The sequence below is a fragment of the Bidens hawaiensis genome, unplaced genomic scaffold (assembly GCF_021521415.1).
Source record: "Bidens hawaiensis isolate Kalapana, Puna unplaced genomic scaffold, B.hawaiensis_p1.1 tig00010382_1, whole genome shotgun sequence".
In the NCBI taxonomy this organism is placed as follows: Eukaryota; Viridiplantae; Streptophyta; class Magnoliopsida; order Asterales; family Asteraceae; genus Bidens; species Bidens hawaiensis.
Window position 1 is genome coordinate 619,546 of NW_027491787.1, and position 19,514 is coordinate 639,059.

The following is a 19,514-nucleotide window of genomic DNA, read 5'->3' on the forward strand; positions in this document are numbered from 1 at the left end:
AAAGATCAAGCAGAACAGTAGGAAATTCTGCGTGACAATAGGACTTCCGTGGGAAGAATCCCCATGGAAAACCTTAAAACTAAACCCTTTTCAAAAACCCTTTGCTTAAGTCCAAAAGTTCACCTCACTTTATTAAACATTCATGAGAACAACATTGGACTGGGGGACTTGAAGAGGTAGGTCCCAGCAGAGCCCAGTTGGACCCACAGACTCACCTTGAAAAGGGACGTCTGCGCAGTTCAACCCGCAAGACTCCTTAACGGACGTCTGCGCGGTTGAACCCGCAAGACTAAACTAAAGGGACGTCTGCGCAGTTCAACCCGCAAGACTCCTTAACGGACGTCTGCGCGGTTGAACCCGCAAGACTAAACTAAAGGAACGTCTGCGCAGAAACCAACTGGATCAGCAGGACCCACCACGCTCAGAGACGTGACGTCCTCACGTGCGGTACGCAAGCTGTTCCCGCAGGAAACGCCTACCAATGGTTTCCAGGTACTCCGGCTGTTCCCGCAGTTACGGATACCGGCCATCAGGGAAGGCCACCCGCGCAGCATGGCTACACGCACAAGGCTTAACTCTCATAATAATTCAGCAGTCACCTGAAGAAGGAATGAGCAAGCCGGGAACATTCCCGCACAATGGCGGGAGGGGGAATACTCCCGCCCAAATGAGCCAGTCCGTACGATACTGAGGATCTTTTACTGTACCTGACGAGGTATGGGCAAAAGATCTGTCCAAAGATACGACAGCTCATTGACAACAGTATGGCGAGCAGCATGCTCATGTACTGTATGTCACTATTAGCCGCTACCTACTCACTAACTCTTGACATACCACGTGCCTAGCCTCGCCCATCGACGAATGAAAACACATGCAATTCCGCACTTTGATGGTTTGTTTCTCTTCTCAATCTCTCTAGAATTCAAAACAATACACGCATTCAAACCAACTGCTTTCCAGCCTTTGATATTAATATTAATATCATTGCAATCGATCGTCAGCTGTTCAATTCTCCGGTGAATTCGTTACACGTACTTGCTGAATTATTATAAAGTTTTCTTTCTACAGAGACACGTCACCAAGTCTCGGAGGTCAGTGTTCCTTCAGGTACCTTCACAGTTTTCCAATTGATGATGTGTGAATTAATCTGATCGTTTATTTATTTATTTATATTTATTTTGTGGTGAATTATAATAATAATGTAATGTGAGATCATTTAATTAATTAAACGGAACACGACGTACGTAATAACTTTGCAATTAGGTTAATTTGCCTCCAATTAATTCCTCATACTATGCATATACATAATACATATACATATATACATATACACGCATGCATATATTGTTTAGGTAATTGTGTTTTGATTTGACAGTTTTACATGAAATTTTTTATACGTAGTGTAAATTTAGCCGTTTTCAACCGAAAATTTGAGCTCGGCCCCCTCCGTTTTTGAAATTCTTTATACATTTTGCCCCCCCCCCCCCCCCACCCCCCCGGGTGTCATAGTCCAAGCTTCGCCACTGGTTCTGTTATTAGCCTCAACTGACACCGAAGCCGAAATTTATTCATCGGTTAATAATCTAGTTTATTAACCAACCGGTTTTCGGTTTTTGGTTCAGTTAGTATAACTTAGTAAACAAAACTAAACTTGGCCTGAAGTTTTTGCTTAGGAATACATGAAACGGACGTATAAAACATGAAATGGAGGTATAAAAGTAAAAAGCCTAGAAATATATGAAAATATTAATGGTTTGGTTTGGTAAATTTCGGTTAACCGAGGATACAAAAAATAAACGATAACCAATTCTTGGTTAGTTTGGGATTTTGGTTAGTTCAGCTTTCGGTTAATTTTGGTTCGGATTCGGTTAACGGCGCGGTTATTGCCTATTTGCCTATCCCTAGCAATTATAGTGGTCTAGCCTCTAGGAATTGATTTCTGACTTTTAATCAGGTCACTTGCGGTATTTTCTGTATCGAACTAGGATGCAAAGTAATTAATATAAGTGATGATATTCAGATATTGTTTATGTAGTTTACATGAATTCAAAGTGTCCGTTTGTGCGTCATTTCTGAATCCTTGTGATAGAAGGCCAGTGTCTTAATTTAGTGAATTATGACCTCCTGTTTATTACAAAACGTATAGCAGTATAAGAGTTGTATTACTGTGAAATCTTAAGATGTCTGTGATACGAGCTTTATTAATGCTTTCGCAACTTTTAGCAAGTTACTGTTAATGGTGTATAAATGTATTTTAAATTGAGTGGGACTAAATTTTATAATTATACCTATGTTCAAGAATCATTTGTTGTAGACTTATCTTTCAGATGAGCTTAATAGTTGCTTTATTTGTGATGATGGATGCAGCTTGGTATGAGACAGTATACATCAAAAAGAGGTGTCTATGAGGAAGTTTATAGCGTGGAGGAATCTTGTAAGGAAAAGACACATTCGTTATGATTGGGTAAGTATATGCGGTTATACAATACTCATCTCTAGTTTGTTCCTTTGAGAAATTTTGTTGATATATTGTATTGGGATTGGTAGTTGGATTCTAATCATGCAAAGCCTCTATAAATGCAGGGACTTTGTCGATGGAAGAAGAATACATTCTTGGTAGTTTTATGTACAATAATGTTGTATTTTGCGTACAGAACTACAAATTTTCAGCTTTCGACAAAGGTATTGCAATGCTAGTGACGCGTTCATTAAGTGCATTTAAATTCATCTTGCCGGTCATCTGATTTTTTTGGAAATTTATTTAATTTGTTTTATTTTAAAATACGAATAAATTCAGATAGTGGTTGCTTTCTGAGCCTTGTTGCAACTACAAAGTAAATAAAAGACAGCATCTGATTGATGTAGAGGTGCACAAACCGGTTTAAAATTTAAAACTGGTTTGGGTTAAAACCAGTTCGGTTTGGTCAACAAAAGTCAAAACCGGTTTATGATCGGTTTCAGTTCGGGTTGAAACCGGTTTCTTACCATGTTATGATCCGTTTCGGTTCGGGTTTTGATCGGTTTCGGTTCGGGTTTTAACCGGTTTTGGTCAGTTTTGGTGGAGAAAATTACAAACCGGTTCCGAAACTACGGTTTCAATCAGTTCCAAACCGGTTTCTACATAATCGGTTTCAAACCGTTTCGGTTTCGGTTCGATTTTCGGGTCGGTTCGGTTAACCGGGATATTTGCCCACCTCTAGATTGATGTGCCAAAAAGGAAACTTTGGCATTGTTTTTAGAATAATTGATTATCTATTTGCTATGTTAAGGTTTTATTATGGCATGAAATTGTGTGATTTCTTTGTTATTCTCTAGGTATTCCCATTATCTTACACAGGCTTGAAGGGCTTACCCACTGGTATTATTGAAGATAAATCCGACTTCGAATTAAAACCGATATGGTCAAGAAGTAATTCAAAACTAAAACTAAAGGTATCTGCCAAAAGTCATGCCCTAACTCCTATATGTAAAAATAAGTAATTGACCTTACATGAAAATCTGGCCATATCACATGTCAGGCTAATCGTTCCACTTCTCATAACTTGCTGGCAATGCCTGTGGGTTTGAAACAGAAGCAGAACGTTAATACCATTGTTCAAAAGGTATGCAGGGATAGTATTATAATATTCATAACTCATCTGTAGCTTTCATTCATCACATGAACAATACTGAACCAGCATTGGTGTTTTCGGTTTCTTCAAGAAAATTTCACAGTTATTTTATTCCATTATGATGGGAAAATGGACGGATGGTGGGATCTCAAGTGGAGTAGAAAGGCGGTACATATCGTAGCTTATAACCAAACAAAGTAGTAAGGTTCAATTCTATCAAACACATTCTTTTAGTATCATCGTAGTCACATGTTGGAACGCCATGTAGAAACTAACACGCATAAATTATGAGTTTCTTAATTAATGCATCCAACGTCGCTTCAGGTGGTTTGCAAAAAGGTTTTTACATCCAGCTGCTGTTTCTCTGTATGATTATATATTCCTTTGGGATGAAGATCTTGGAGTGCAGCATTTTAACCCCAAAAGGTACAGAACACCGTTAATAATAATAGGATATCAGAACAACGAAGCACAGCTATAATTTATATTTCTTACATATGCAGATATATAAATATTGTTAAAGAAGAAGGGCTGGAGATATCTCAACCAGCTTTAGATTCAAAATCAACAGACATACATCATCGGATCACAGTACGGAAAAAAAAAACTAAAGTTTCATAGGTGAACAAAATAATTATTGTCAGTTCATATATGATATCATCTTCATTTCATTTATTACACTAATTCCAATATACTGTTAGGTTCGGAGTCACACACAAACACGAATACAATAGTAAAACCGAAAGAATAAACGAAAGAGACACAAGGATTTAAGTGGTTCGGTCACGGTGTATGACCTACGTCCACTGTCGATAACTAGGGTTTTCTTATTATTGAGTGATACCAACTTACAAGTACAGGAGAGAATATATAGACTAGACAATTAGGGTTTAACCCTTTAACTAAACTGGGCCTGATTAGAGCTTTTGGGCTTGGCCAAAACTCAAACAGCTTAATCTCCTAATTCTGTCTATTCGTCTAAACCGGACCCGACCCATGATGGATCGGAGACCACAACATAACAATCTCCCACTTGGGCTTCGAGACATCTTCTCTAAACCACCACTTGGATGCGTCAAACATTTCAACCTGCTCCCATTTGGAGACGTAAAATGTCTTCACCTGCATTGCCTTGTACATGTAAAATAAAACCCATCTGGTTTTGCACCTCCTAGCTTAATCTCCTAATTCTGTCTATTCGTCTAAACCGGACCCGACCCATGATGGATCGGAGACCACAACATAACAATCTCCCACTTGGGCTTCGAGACATCTTCTCTAAACCACCACTTGGATGCGTCAAACATTTCAACCTGCTCCCATTTGGAGACGTAAAATGTCTTCACCTGCATTGCCTTGTACATGTAAAATAAAACCCATCTGGTTTTGCACCTCCTAGTTACCCTTCGCCTTCTCAACATTATTCCTGAAGGCCTGCTGAAGCTCTGCACAGCTTCAGCTTATCCAGCATCACCGGCTTGGTGAACATATCTTAGCACCTGAGATATTTTTCAAATTGAAAACACCATCACTGATCAAATCTCTGACAAAGTGATATCTCCTCCCGATGTGCTTAGTCTTCGAATGATAGACTGGATTCTTCGCAAGTTTCACTGCACTCTCATTGTCACAATATAATAAGAACTCTGCCTGTTTCTTTCCCAACTCTTCAAGAAAAGTTCTCAACCATACTAATTCTTTACTTGCTTCGGCTGCTGCCATGTATTCTGCCTCAGTGGTTGATAAAGCAACACTTTTCTGAAGTCTGGACATCCAACATACTGCTGTTCCCCCAACTGTGAAAACATAACCAGTAGTGCTTTTAAACGTCTTCTTACATCCACCCAGATCAGCATCTGAATAACCCCTGAGAATTGTATCCTTCCCCTTAAAACATAACCCCAAACTGGAAGTACCCTTTAAATATCTGAGTAACCATTTCACCGCTTCCCAATGTTCCTTTCCCGGATCCGACATAAAACGACTAACTACCCCGACAGCATGAGCAATGTCTGGCCGTGTACAAACCATGGCGTACATGAGACTGCCAACAGCAGATGCATACGGAACTTTAGCCATCTCTGTTCTTTCTTCCTCTATTCTGGGAGACTGGTCTTTGGTAAGTTTGAAATGACTTCCCAGAGGTGTGTTTCTCGGTTTAGTCTTCTCATCATTCATCCTGAATCTTTCTAACACTTTCCCTATGTATTTCTCTTGGGATAGTGTTATGGATCCATCTTTCTTTCTGGATATACTCATCCCCAAAATCTGTTTGGCTGGACCAAGATCTTTCATCTCAAATTCATCAGACAACTGTTTCTTCAACTTGCGAATCTCCTTCATATCAGATCCTGCAATTAACATATCATCTACATAAAGAAGTAGAATGATATATGAGCCTTTAAACTTCTTTAAGTAGCAGCAATGGTCGGCCTCGCATTTCTTGTACCCAGTTCTCACCATAAAATCATCAAACTTTAGGTACCATTGCCTAGGTGCCTGCTTCGGACCATACAAGCTTTTCTTCAATTTGCAGACCCATTTTTCTTTCCCGGCAACCTGAAATCCCTCAGGTTGTGCCATATAGATCTCCTCGTCAAGATCACCATGTAAAAATGCTGTCTTAACATCTAATTGCTCTAGATGTAAATTTTCTGCAGCAACAATACTTAAGATCAATCTGATGGTGGTCATCTTCACAACTGGAGAGAATATTTCATTATAATCAATTCCCTTCTTTTGCTGGAAACCCTTGACCACTAAACGAGCTTTGTATCGTTTAGACCCATCATGTTCTTCCTTGACTCTATAGACCCATTTATTCTGTAGAACTCTTTTATCTGGTGGAAACTTGGTTAAAACCCATGTCTGGTTTTTACTCAAAGAGTTCATCTCCTCCTTCATAGCATGCTCCCACTGGAGCGAATCTTTCAACTTAAGTGCTTCATAATAACTCTCTGGCTCACCATTTTCAGTTAAAAGGAGATAATTAACTGAAGGTTTGTAACGTACCGGCTGTTTAGAAACTCTGGTGGACCTCCTAACCCAGTGCTGAGGCGGGTCAGGTTCTTGTGGAGACTGTTCATCCTCAGACTCTGAACTCCCACTGTCAGAGACTCCCTCTGACTCTTCATTTCCACCAATATCATCATCTTCAAATTCAGGAACTGTGGTTTCTTCAGTTTCTGTCTCGGGTTCGGTAGCTGACTCAACTGTCTTTTTCTGAGCATCAATTTCATATTCAACCTGCTCTTTCTGAACCCTTGATTTTGAAGTGTTTCTATCTTTGTATAACTCAGCCTCATTAAAAGTTGCATGCTTGCTTCTGACTACTTTTCTGCTTTCTAAATCCCAAAGCCTGTAGCCCATTTCGTTTGACCCATATCCAATGAAAACATATTTTTTAGCTTTAGCATCAAGCTTGTCATTTTTCACTAGATCATAAGCGCTACACCCAAAGACTTTCAAATGCTTATAATCTGCAGCTTTACCTTTCCACTCTTCTTCTGGTGTCTTGAAACCCAACGGTACTGACAATCCCCGGTTAATTAAATAAGCTGCAGTGTTAACTGCATCTGCCCAGAACGTCTTTGGAAGCCCGGCATTAAGTCTCATACTTCTTGCCCTTTCATTTAACGTCCTGTTCATTCGTTCTGCCACTCCATTTTGTTGAGGAGTGCCAGGGACTGTAAAGATCATCCGAATACCGTACTCTTCACAATAATCACGGAATTCTTTGCTAACGTATTCACCACCGTTATCCGACTTCAAGCATTTCACCTTCAAATCAGTTTCCAATTCAACAGCAGTTTTCCATTTCTTAAAAGTATCAAAAACATCAGATTTATTTTTAAGAAAGTAAACCCATACCTTGCGTGTCGAATCATCAATGAAGGTGACATAATAGTGCGATCCTCCCAAAGAAGAGACTGAAGTTGGTCCATAGACATCAGAGTGAATAAGCTCCAATTTCTGAGCTTTCGGTTGTTTTCCGGTCTTCACAAAAGATACTTTCTTCTTTTTACCGAAAACACATGGTTCACAAAATTCAGATTCAACCTTCTTCAGTTCTGGAATTTTTCCTCTAGCAACGAGCATTTTCATCCCTTTTTCACTCATGTGGCCGAGTCGTTGGTGCCACAAACTAGACTGACTCGGTCCACTGGTCACTGCATTTACCCCATCAGCTGGAATTTCAACCATGTATAAAGTGCCCTTCTTTTTACCTCTGGCGATCACAAGATTCCCTTTCACAACTTTCCATTGACCCCCACCAAACATAACATCATATCCTTGGTCATCTAACTGCCCAACAGAAATTAGCTTTCTTCTAAGGCTAGGAACGACCCGAACATCCTTTAGAGTCCATGAGGTGCCCAATGAAGTTTTTGTTAGGTTCGGAGTCACACACAAACACGAATACAATAGTAAAACCGAAAGAATAAACGAAAGAGACACAAGGATTTAAGTGGTTCGGTCACGGTGTATGACCTACGTCCACTGTCGATAACTAGGGTTTTCTTATTATTGAGTGATACCAACTTACAAGTACAGGAGAGAATATATAGACTAGACAATTAGGGTTTAACCCTTTAACTAAACTGGGCCTGATTAGAGCTTTTGGGCTTGGCCAAAACTCAAACAGCTTAATCTCCTAATTCTGTCTATTCGTCTAAACCGGACCCGACCCATGATGGATCGGAGACCACAACATAACAATCTCCCACTTGGGCTTCGAGACATCTTCTCTAAACCACCACTTGGATGCGTCAAACATTTCAACCTGCTCCCATTTGGAGACGTAAAATGTCTTCACCTGCATTGCCTTGTACATGTAAAATAAAACCCATCTGGTTTTGCACCTCCTAGTTACCCTTCGCCTTCTCAACATTATTCCTGAAGGCCTGCTGAAGCTCTGCACAGCTTCAGCTTATCCAGCATCACCGGCTTGGTGAACATATCTGCTGGATTCTTAGCACCTGAGATATTTTTCAAACTGAAAACACCATCACTGATCAAATCTCTGACAAAGTGATATCTCCTCCCGATGTGCTTAGTCTTCGAATGATAGACTGGATTCTTCGCAAGTTTCACTGCACTCTCATTGTCACAATATAAGAAGAACTCTGCCTGTTTCTTTCCCAACACTTCAAGAAAAGTTCTCAACCATACTAATTCTTTACTTGCTTCGGCTGCTGCCATATATTCTGCCTCAGTGGTTGATAAAGCAACACTTTTCTGAAGTCTGGACATCCAACATACTGCTGTTCCCCCAACTGTGAAAACATAACCAGTAGTGCTTTTAAACGTCTTCTTACATCCACCCAGATCAGCATCTGAATAACCCCTGAGAATTGTATCCTTCCCCTTAAAACATAACCCCAAACTGGAAGTACCCTTTAAGTATCTGAGTAACCATTTCACCGCTTCCCAATGTTCCTTTCCCGGATCCGACATAAAACGACTAACTACCCCGACAGCATGAGCAATGTCTGGCCGTGTACAAACCATGGCATACATGAGACTGCCAACAGCAGATGCATACGGAACTTTAGCCATCTCTGTTCTTTCTTCCTCTGTTCTGGGAGACTGGTCTTTGGTAAGTTTGAAATGACTTCCCAGAGGTGTGTTTCTCGGTTTAGTCTTCTCATCATTCATCCTGAATCTTTCTAACACTTTCCCTATGTATTTCTCTTGGGATAGTGTTATGGATCCATCTTTCTTTCTGGATATACTCATCCCCAAAATCTGTTTGGCTGGACCAAGATCTTTCATCTCAAATTCATCAGACAACTGTTTCTTCAACTTGCGAATCTCCTTCATATCAGATCCTGCAATTAACATATCATCTACATAAAGAAGTAGAATGATATATGAGCCTTTAAACTTCTTTAAGTAGCAGCAATGGTCGGCCTCGCATTTCTTGTACCCAGTTCTCACCATAAAATCATCAAACTTTAGGTACCATTGCCTAGGTGCCTGCTTCAGACCATACAAGCTTTTCTTCAATTTGCAGACCCATTTTTCTTTCCCGGCAACCTGAAATCCCTCAGGTTGTGCCATATAGATCTCCTCGTCAAGATCACCATGTAAAAATGCTGTCTTAACATCTAATTGCTCTAGATGTAAATTTTCTGCAGCAACAATACTTAAGATCAATCTGATGGTGGTCATCTTCACAACTGGAGAGAATATTTCATTATAATCAATTCCCTTCTTTTGCTGGAAACCCTTGACCACTAAACGAGCTTTGTATCGTTTAGACCCATCATGTTCTTCCTTGACTCTATAGACCCATTTATTCTGTAGAACTCTTTTATCTGGTGGAAACTTGGTTAAAACCCATGTCTGGTTTTTACTCAAAGAGTTCATCTCCTCCTTCATAGCATGCTCCCACTGGAGCGAATCTTTCAACTTAAGTGCTTCATAATAACTCTCTGGCTCACCATTTTCAGTTAAAAGGAGATAATTAACTGAAGGTTTGTAACGTACCGGCTGTTTAGAAACTCTGGTGGACCTCCTAACCCAGTGCTGAGGCGGGTCAGGTTCTTGTGGAGACTGTTCATCCTCAGACTCTGAACTCCCACTGTCAGAGACTCCCTCTGACTCTTCATTTCCACCAATATCATCATCTTCAAATTCAGGAACTGTGGTTTCTTCAGTTTCTGTCTCGGGTTCGGTAGCTGACTCAACTGTCTTTTTCTGAGCATCAATTTCATATTCAACCTGCTCTTTCTGAACCCTTGATTTTGAAGTGTTTCTATCTTTGTATAACTCAGCCTCATTAAAAGTTGCATGCTTGCTTCTGACTACTTTTCTGCTTTCTAAATCCCAAAGCCTGTAGCCCATTTCGTTTGACCCATATCCAATGAAAACATATTTTTTAGCTTTAGCATCAAGCTTGTCATTTTTCACTAGATCATAAGCGCTACACCCAAAGACTTTCAAATGCTTATAATCTGCAGCTTTACCTTTCCACTCTTCTTCTGGTGTCTTGAAACCCAACGGTACTGACAATCCCCGGTTAATTAAATAAGCTGCAGTGTTAACTGCATCTGCCCAGAACGTCTTTGGAAGCCCGGCATTAAGTCTCATACTTCTTGCCCTTTCATTTAACGTCCTGTTCATTCGTTCTGCCACTCCATTTTGTTGAGGAGTGCCAGGGACTGTAAAGATCATCCGAATACCGTACTCTTCACAATAATCACGGAATTCTTTGCTAACGTATTCACCACCGTTATCCGACTTCAAGCATTTCACCTTCAAATCAGTTTCCAATTCAACAGCAGTTTTCCATTTCTTAAAAGTATCAAAAACATCAGATTTATTTTTAAGAAAGTAAACCCATACCTTGCGTGTCGAATCATCAATGAAGGTGACATAATAGTGCGATCCTCCCAAAGAAGAGACTGAAGTTGGTCCATAGACATCAGAGTGAATAAGCTCCAATTTCTGAGCTTTCGGTTGTTTTCCGGTCTTCACAAAAGATACTTTCTTCTTTTTACCGAAAACACATGGTTCACAAAATTCAGATTCAACCTTCTTCAGTTCTGGAATTTTTCCTCTAGCAACGAGCATTTTCATCCCTTTTCCACTCATGTGGCCGAGTCGTTGGTGCCACAAACTAGACTGACTCGGTCCACTGGTCACTGCATTTACCCCATCAGCTGGAATTTCAACCATGTATAAAGTGCCCTTCTTTTTACCTCTGGCGATCACAAGATTCCCTTTCACAACTTTCCATTGACCCCCACCAAACATAACATCATATCCTTGGTCATCTAACTGCCCAACAGAAATTAGCTTTCTTCAAAGGCTAGGAACGACCCGAACATCCTTTAGAGTCCATGAGGTGCCCAATGAAGTTTTTCGTTCAATATCCCCCATCCCCGTGATATCAACAGCATGATTATTAGCCAAACGAACTTTACCAAAATTACCTGTTCGGAGATTCTTCATCTTCTTCGTGCTATAAGTGGCATGAAAAGATGCACCAGAATCCATAATCCATGAATCTGTTGATTCTTCAACACAGCAGATAAGAGTCTCTTCTGAACCTTCTGAATCATCTGAACCGGTGGCCAGATTAACTTCCTTCTTAGATTCTTTCTTTTCTTTTGAAATTGAGGGGTTAGGGCATTGGTTTCTGAAATGCCCCATTTCTTTGCAATTCCAACACTCAATGTCTTTTCTGGGCTTTGACTGACTTCTTCTTCTAGACTTTGACCTACCCCTGCCATTACCTTTCTCTCTTCTCCTACCTCTCCCTTCGGTGCTCAATATAGAACTAGATGTCTCACCAGAATTCCTTCTTCTTATGTCCTCCCCTAAAATCAAATCCCGGACTCCTTCAAAAGTAAGCTTAGTATTCCCAGAAGAACTACTAACTGCAGTAACAGTCCCTGACCAACTTTCGGGTAACGAGGATAACAAGAGTAACGCTTGAACTTCATCATCAAACTTGATATCAACAGAAGACAAACGAGAAATAATAGTGTTGAAGTCATTAACATGAGAGGTAACAGATGCCCCTTCCTTCATTCTGGTGTTAACTAGCTGTCTAATCAGAAATACCTTGTTTGATGCAGAAGGCTTTTCATACATATTTGACAAGGCTTTCATAAGACCATACGTGGTAGTTTCATTTACAATATTGAATGCCACATTCTTAGCTAGTGAGAGTCTAATTACAGCTATGGCTTTTCTGTCAAGTACCTTCCACTCATCATCTTTCATACTTTCCGGTTTCCTCTCTTCTAGTGCTTCCATTAAGTCTTTCTGACATAGCAAATCCTCAATTTGCATTTTCCACCATCCAAAATCCTGTCCATCAAACTTCTCAATCTTGATCTTTCCGTCCTCAGCCATTATCCAAACTGAGTTTTGATTACAGCAAACAACCAAACTACCCAAGGAATAAAAGGACTGGAAACTGATCAGAAAAAACGAACCAGCAGCTGCGGAACCCTAATCAGCGGCGGCGGAACTGTAGCAGCGGCGGCGGTACTGTAGCGGGGGCGGTACTGTAGCGGCGGCGCGGTACTGTAGCGGCGGCGGTACTGTAGCAGCGGAGCGGCGGCGGCGGAACTGTGTGTATAATCGAGAACCAGGCTCTGATGCCAATTGTTAGGTTCGGAGTCACACACAAACACGAATACAATAGTAAAACCGAAAGAATAAACGAAAGAGACACAAGGATTTAAGTGGTTCGGTCACGGTGTATGACCTACGTCCACTGTCGATAACTAGGGTTTTCTTATTATTGAGTGATACCAACTTACAAGTACAGGAGAGAATATATAGACTAGACAATTAGGGTTTAACCCTTTAACTAAACTGGGCCTGATTAGAGCTTTTGGGCTTGGCCAAAACTCAAACAGCTTAATCTCCTAATTCTGTCTATTCGTCTAAACCGGACCCGACCCATGATGGATCGGAGACCACAACATAACAGTTTTTAGTTCAATATCCCCCATCCCCGTGATATCAACAGCATGATTATTAGCCAAACGAACTTTACCAAAATTACCTGTTCGGAGATTCTTCATCTTCTTCGTGCTATAAGTGGCATGAAAAGATGCACCAGAATCCATAATCCATGAATCTGTTGATTCTTCAACACAGCAGATAAGAGTCTCTTCTGAACCTTCTGAATCATCTGAACCGGTGGCCAGATTAACTTCCTTCTTAGATTCTTTCTTTTCTTTTGAAATTGAGGGGTTAGGGCATTGGTTTCTGAAATGCCCCATTTCTTTGCAATTCCAACACTCAATGTCTTTTCTGGGCTTTGACTGACTTCTTCTTCTAGACTTTGACCTACCCCTGCCATTACCTTTCTCTCTTCTCCTACCTCTCCCTTCGGTGCTCAATATAGAACTAGATGTCTCACCAGAATTCCTTCTTTTTATGTCCTCCCCTAAAATCAAATCCCGGACTCCTTCAAAAGTAAGCTTAGTATTCCCAGAAGAACTACTAACTGCAGTAACAGTCCCTGACCAACTTTCGGGTAACGAGGATAACAAGAGTAACGCTTGAACTTCATCATCAAACTTGATATCAACAGAAGACAAACGAGAAATAATAGTGTTGAAGTCATTAACATGAGAGGTAACAGATGCCCCTTCCTTCATTCTGGTGTTAACTAGCTGTCTAATCAGAAATACCTTGTTTGATGCAGAAGGCTTTTCATACATATTTGACAAGGCTTTCATAAGACCATACGTGGTAGTTTCATTTACAATATTGAATGCCACATTCTTAGCTAGTGAGAGTCTAATAACAGCTATGGCTTTTCTGTCAAGTACCTTCCACTCATCATCTTTCATACTTTCCGGTTTCCTCTCTTCTAGTGCTTCCATTAAGTCTTTCTGACATAGCAAATCCTCAATTTGCATTTTCCACCATCCAAAATCCTGACCATCAAACTTCTCAATCTTGATCTTTCCGTCCTCAGCCATTATCCAAACTGAGTTTTGATTACAGCAAACAACCAAACTACCCAAGGAATAAAAGGACTGGAAACTGATCAGAAAAAACGAACCAGCAGCTGCGGAACCCTAATCAGCGGCGGCGGACTGTAGCAGCGGCGGCGGTACTGTAGCGGGGGCGGTACTGTAGCGGCGGCGCGGTACTGTAGCGGCGGCGGTACTGTAGCGGCGGCGGTACTGTAGCAGCGGAGCGGCGGCGGCGGAACTGTGTGTATAATCGAGAACCAGGCTCTGATGCCAATTGTTAGGTTCGGAGTCACACACAAACACGAATACAATAGTAAAACCGAAAGAATAAACGAAAGAGACACAAGGATTTAAGTGGTTCGGTCACGGTGTATGACCTACGTCCACTGTCGATAACTAGGGTTTTCTTATTATTGAGTGATACCAACTTACAAGTACAGGAGAGAATATATAGACTAGACAATTAGGGTTTAACCCTTTAACTAAACTGGGCCTGATTAGAGCTTTTGGGCTTGGCCAAAACTCAAACAGCTTAATCTCCTAATTCTGTCTATTCGTCTAAACCGGACCCGACCCATGATGGATCGGAGACCACAACATAACAGTTTTTAGTTCAATATCCCCCATCCCCGTGATATCAACAGCATGATTATTAGCCAAACGAACTTTACCAAAATTACCTGTTCGGAGATTCTTCATCTTCTTCGTGCTATAAGTGGCATGAAAAGATGCACCAGAATCCATAATCCATGAATCTGTTGATTCTTCAACACAGCAGATAAGAGTCTCTTCTGAACCTTCTGAATCATCTGAACAGGTGGCCAGATTAACTTCCTTCTTAGATTCTTTCTTTTCTTTTGAAATTGAGGGGTTAGGGCATTGGTTTCTGAAATGCCCCATTTCTTTGCAATTCCAACACTCAATGTCTTTTCTGGGCTTTGACTGACTTCTTCTTCTAGACTTTGACCTACCCCTGCCATTACCTTTCTCTCTTCTCCTACCTCTCCCTTCGGTGCTCAATATAGAACTAGATGTCTCACCAGAATTCCTTCTTCTTATGTCCTCCCCTAAAATCAAATCCCGGACTCCTTCAAAAGTAAGCTTAGTATTCCCAGAAGAACTACTAACTGCAGTAACAGTCCCTGACCAACTTTCGGGTAACGAGGATAACAAGAGTAACGCTTGAACTTCATCATCAAACTTGATATCAACAGAAGACAAACGAGAAATAATAGTGTTGAAGTCATTAACATGAGAGGTAACAGATGCCCCTTCCTTCATTCTGGTGTTAACTAGCTGTCTAATCAGAAATACCTTGTTTGATGCAGAAGGCTTTTCATACATATTTGACAAGGCTTTCATAAGACCATACGTGGTAGTTTCATTTACAATATTGAATGCCACATTCTTAGCTAGTGAGAGTCTAATAACAGCTATGGCTTTTCTGTCAAGTACCTTCCACTCATCATCTTTCATACTTTCCGGTTTCCTCTCTTCTAGTGCTTCCATTAAGTCTTTCTGACATAGCAAATCCTCAATTTGCATTTTCCACCATCCAAAATCCTGTCCATCAAACTTCTCAATCTTGATCTTTCCGTCCTCAGCCATTATCCAAACTGAGTTTTGATTACAGCAAACAACCAAACTACCCAAGGAATAAAAGGACTGGAAACTGATCAGAAAAAACGAACCAGCAGCTGCGGAACCCTAATCAGCGGCGGCGGAACTGTAGCAGCGGCGGCGGTACTGTAGCGGGGCGGTACTGTAGCGGCGGCGCGGTACTGTAGCGGCGGCGGTACTGTAGCAGCGGAGCGGCGGCGGCGGAACTGTGTGTATAATCGAGAACCAGGCTCTGATGCCAATTGTTAGGTTCGGAGTCACACACAAACACGAATACAATAGTAAAACCGAAAGAATAAACGAAAGAGACACAAGGATTTAAGTGGTTCGGTCACGGTGTATGACCTACGTCCACTGTCGATAACTAGGGTTTTCTTATTATTGAGTGATACCAACTTACAAGTACAGGAGAGAATATATAGACTAGACAATTAGGGTTTAACCCTTTAACTAAACTGGGCCTGATTAGAGCTTTTGGGCTTGGCCAAAACTCAAACAGCTTAATCTCCTAATTCTGTCTATTCGTCTAAACCGGACCCGACCCATGATGGATCGGAGACCACAACATAACATATACTTGTTATATAAAGAAGGGTTTATGACACTAAAAGTACCGTGAAATGTACAAAGGCAAGCGAGGGTCCACCGTGTACTGGGTAAGTGGCATATATGCAAATTCTTAAAAAAAATTTAAGCTATATGCTTCATGAAAATGTTCAAGAACTAGTAATCTGTTTGAAAATGTTTTTCGTGTTTGTTTAATTTTAAGATTTGTAGAAGGGATGGCTCCCGTGTTCTCCAGAGCTGCGTGGCATTGTGCTTGGCATCTTATTCAGGTTACAGTTATTATTTAACAGTATTTATATGTTATAATTTGATTAATTTCATGGGCCATCTATAATTTTCTTTTTATGTACTTTCAGAATGACTTGGTGCACGGATGGGGAATGGATATGAAACTCGGTTATTGTGCACAAGTAAATTCTATATTCGGGTTGATAACAAGTTTAAACATTTATTGATCCGTCAATACGTGGACTTATCTTTTTCTGCATATTTTAGGGGATGAGAAATGTGGGAATTATCGATAGTGAGTATGTGTTACATCAGGGAAGACAGACATTAGGCGGACCATCTGCTAATAAGGTGCATCGTCTTTCTTATAATCGCTTATTTTTACTATCGACTTAATGTTAATGTGCAAATGAACATTTGGACTAAAAATGTTTAAGCGATATGTTTCTTCGCATTTACATTATACAATATATCAATTTTTGGCTTTTGCATAATAACTAACAGAAACCGAATTTTTAAAAAATATTAGTTAATTGTCTTTACAGCAAGTTAATTTCCATGTGATCTTCTATCATAAATTAACAATGTTTAAATTCTTGTTGCAGACTTCACATGAAGTCAATATAACTAAGGTATTCCTCTTGTTGCAGATATGTTGGTTTTGAGTTGATACCACACCCTCACAATCCTTTTTCCGGTAAACCTTGACGATGAGGTGAGTGGCAACCCCCCCCCCCCCCCCCTCAAACTAAATTATAATGGTGTTCATTAAGTTAAAAGATAACGTGACATGCAGTGCCTTATTGAATCTTAAAAAGCTCCCCCCCCCCCCCCCCTCCAAACCAAATTATAATGGTGTTCATTAAGTTAAAAGATAACGTGACATGTAATGTCTCATTGAATCTTAAAAGCATATTCTTAAATCACCATGTTAATATATAAATAAAGTACAAACTTGGAGATATATAATGTATCCATTACAGTAATAGGATTTTGTCATGGCTAACATAATTTATGTGTTGTATTTTGTGAGGATTAATATATCAAATAACTTAATACACATTACTTTTATAAAAAAATTTATTTTATTATCTTACAACTCATAATATTATCCTAGCATATAGTGACCTACATGTTTAATATAACAAGGCACAACTTACATGAAAGTTACTAAATTTAATGTAACACTCGTACAGTCATACCACATCTTAAACCACTATAATATTACATTGTTGATAGAAAAAATATAGTAAAATGTCCTGATATTTTTGTGTATACATGATCGATCACAAGATAACTACATAGGTGTATAGAATAAATTAGTCTAAGTCACGTTTAGTGTTGACGTTATATATTGTTAGTGACCAACTATTAACAATTGTCTGAGTAATTTATTGTCCATGTATGTGGTTGGTTCATTTAGCAATCAAGGTATTTGCAAATGTGTCAAAAGGACACATTAAACTTTTTGTAAGTGGTTAGTTATGTACTTATATGTTAGCAAATCGTGTATAGTAATATCGTGACTCATGTCCTCATGAATACGAGTTTTAATATTATTTTATTTAATTATTGTTAAGAAATTTTATTATTATTATTGTTGTTGTTGTTGCTGTTGCTATCCTTGAGCATATTTTACTTATAAAATTTTGAATATACCATTATGACGTGCTTATTTTTATTAACGTATTGGTAGATGTGTTTTTCCAAAATCGAGTTGGCCAAATATAATTGGTTTTTTTGTTCTTTACCGTGACGAAGCAAACTAATACCGTCATAACGAATTTGGTAGGAATCCTAGTATTTGTTTTGATTCAGTTTTTTTGGTTTTATGCACACACCTAGTGACCTAAATGTTACTATCATTACAAGTGTGAAGGGTTTAAAGCGTTACAAATATGTTAGGAGCAAAAAAAAAATAAAAAACCTGTCAACAAAGGTTTTAACTATGCAACAAAAAATAAAACATGTCAACAGAGGTTTTTACCATGAGACAAAAACCATCTCAACAAAGGTAATAACTATGAAACAAAAACCATGTCAACAAAGGTTATAACTATGAAACAAAAATATGGCAACAAAGGTTATAAATAACTACGAAACAAAAAACATGTCAACAAAGGTTTTAACTATGAAACAAAAAACATGTCAACAACCTGGTCTACTCATATTATTTTAAACCTTGTCATGTATGCCTCATGTATATACTATTTTGATAATCCTGTTTGTTAAATATGTGATGTTTAATACTAAAAAATATGCAACTGTCCTGTAGTTGTTTGTAAAGTTGTTATATGACAAAAAGGTCCCTCCCTTTATCTTATGTCAAACTACATTTTTTAATAAGTTTTCACAATTCACTAATATGATGTTAATAAATAAGTTCAATTAATATATAATATGTCGGTGCATTTTTGACATATTTTTTTATGTCACCATCATGCATTCATGACTGTTATTAGGTTTCAAATAATAGTATACATATTCTAGGATTTTACCTAGATGGATGGACAGAACAATAAATGTATGTATCCTACAGTTTTTCATGTATTATTTGCTTTGAGTTGAGTAGTTGGTTCAAAATTTTTAATGTAAAAATGATGATAACAATTCATGGCCATTCTAACCTTGGTTAGGTGGTAAAACTCTTATTTTTAAAAGTGAAAATCACGGTTCAAAATCCAGTATTAAAGAATATTTTGTTTTGGAGTAGGTTAGGATTATCAATAAGCATAGATGAGTGTGTGTAGCCGTTAGAAAACACATCTAGTGTGCTAATTAATTTAAACACCGGTTCACTTTTTTATTGTAAGGACAGTTTGGTCCATTTGTTGTGTTTATTGAAAGAAACCTCATTTGAATTCCAGAAGAAAAAAAATCGTACCCCCTCATCAATTAAATGGTTTCCAAAAAGTGAGAGATGATTACTTTCGAAATCAGTATATAATATTTCATAAACTGATTATAAATCTTCTACCAATGGGTAACCGTATGCTACTAGCATTCGATGTTCAAAATATTTGCTCTGTTTTAT

The 19,514-nt window shown here is 39.2% G+C and overlaps 1 long non-coding RNA gene across 1 annotated transcript; it reads left to right on the plus strand.

Annotated features, from left to right (window-relative positions):
- The first annotated feature begins 1,703 nt into the window (after positions 1-1,703).
- LOC143534928 (uncharacterized) lies at positions 1,704-16,831 on the plus strand. Its single transcript, XR_013135627.1, has 8 exons — positions 1,704-2,682; positions 3,316-3,811; positions 3,936-4,037; positions 4,115-4,232; positions 16,276-16,341; positions 16,455-16,521; positions 16,609-16,662; positions 16,748-16,831. It is a non-coding gene; the product is annotated as an uncharacterized LOC143534928 (long non-coding RNA).
- The last annotated feature ends 2,683 nt before the right edge of the window (positions 16,832-19,514 follow it).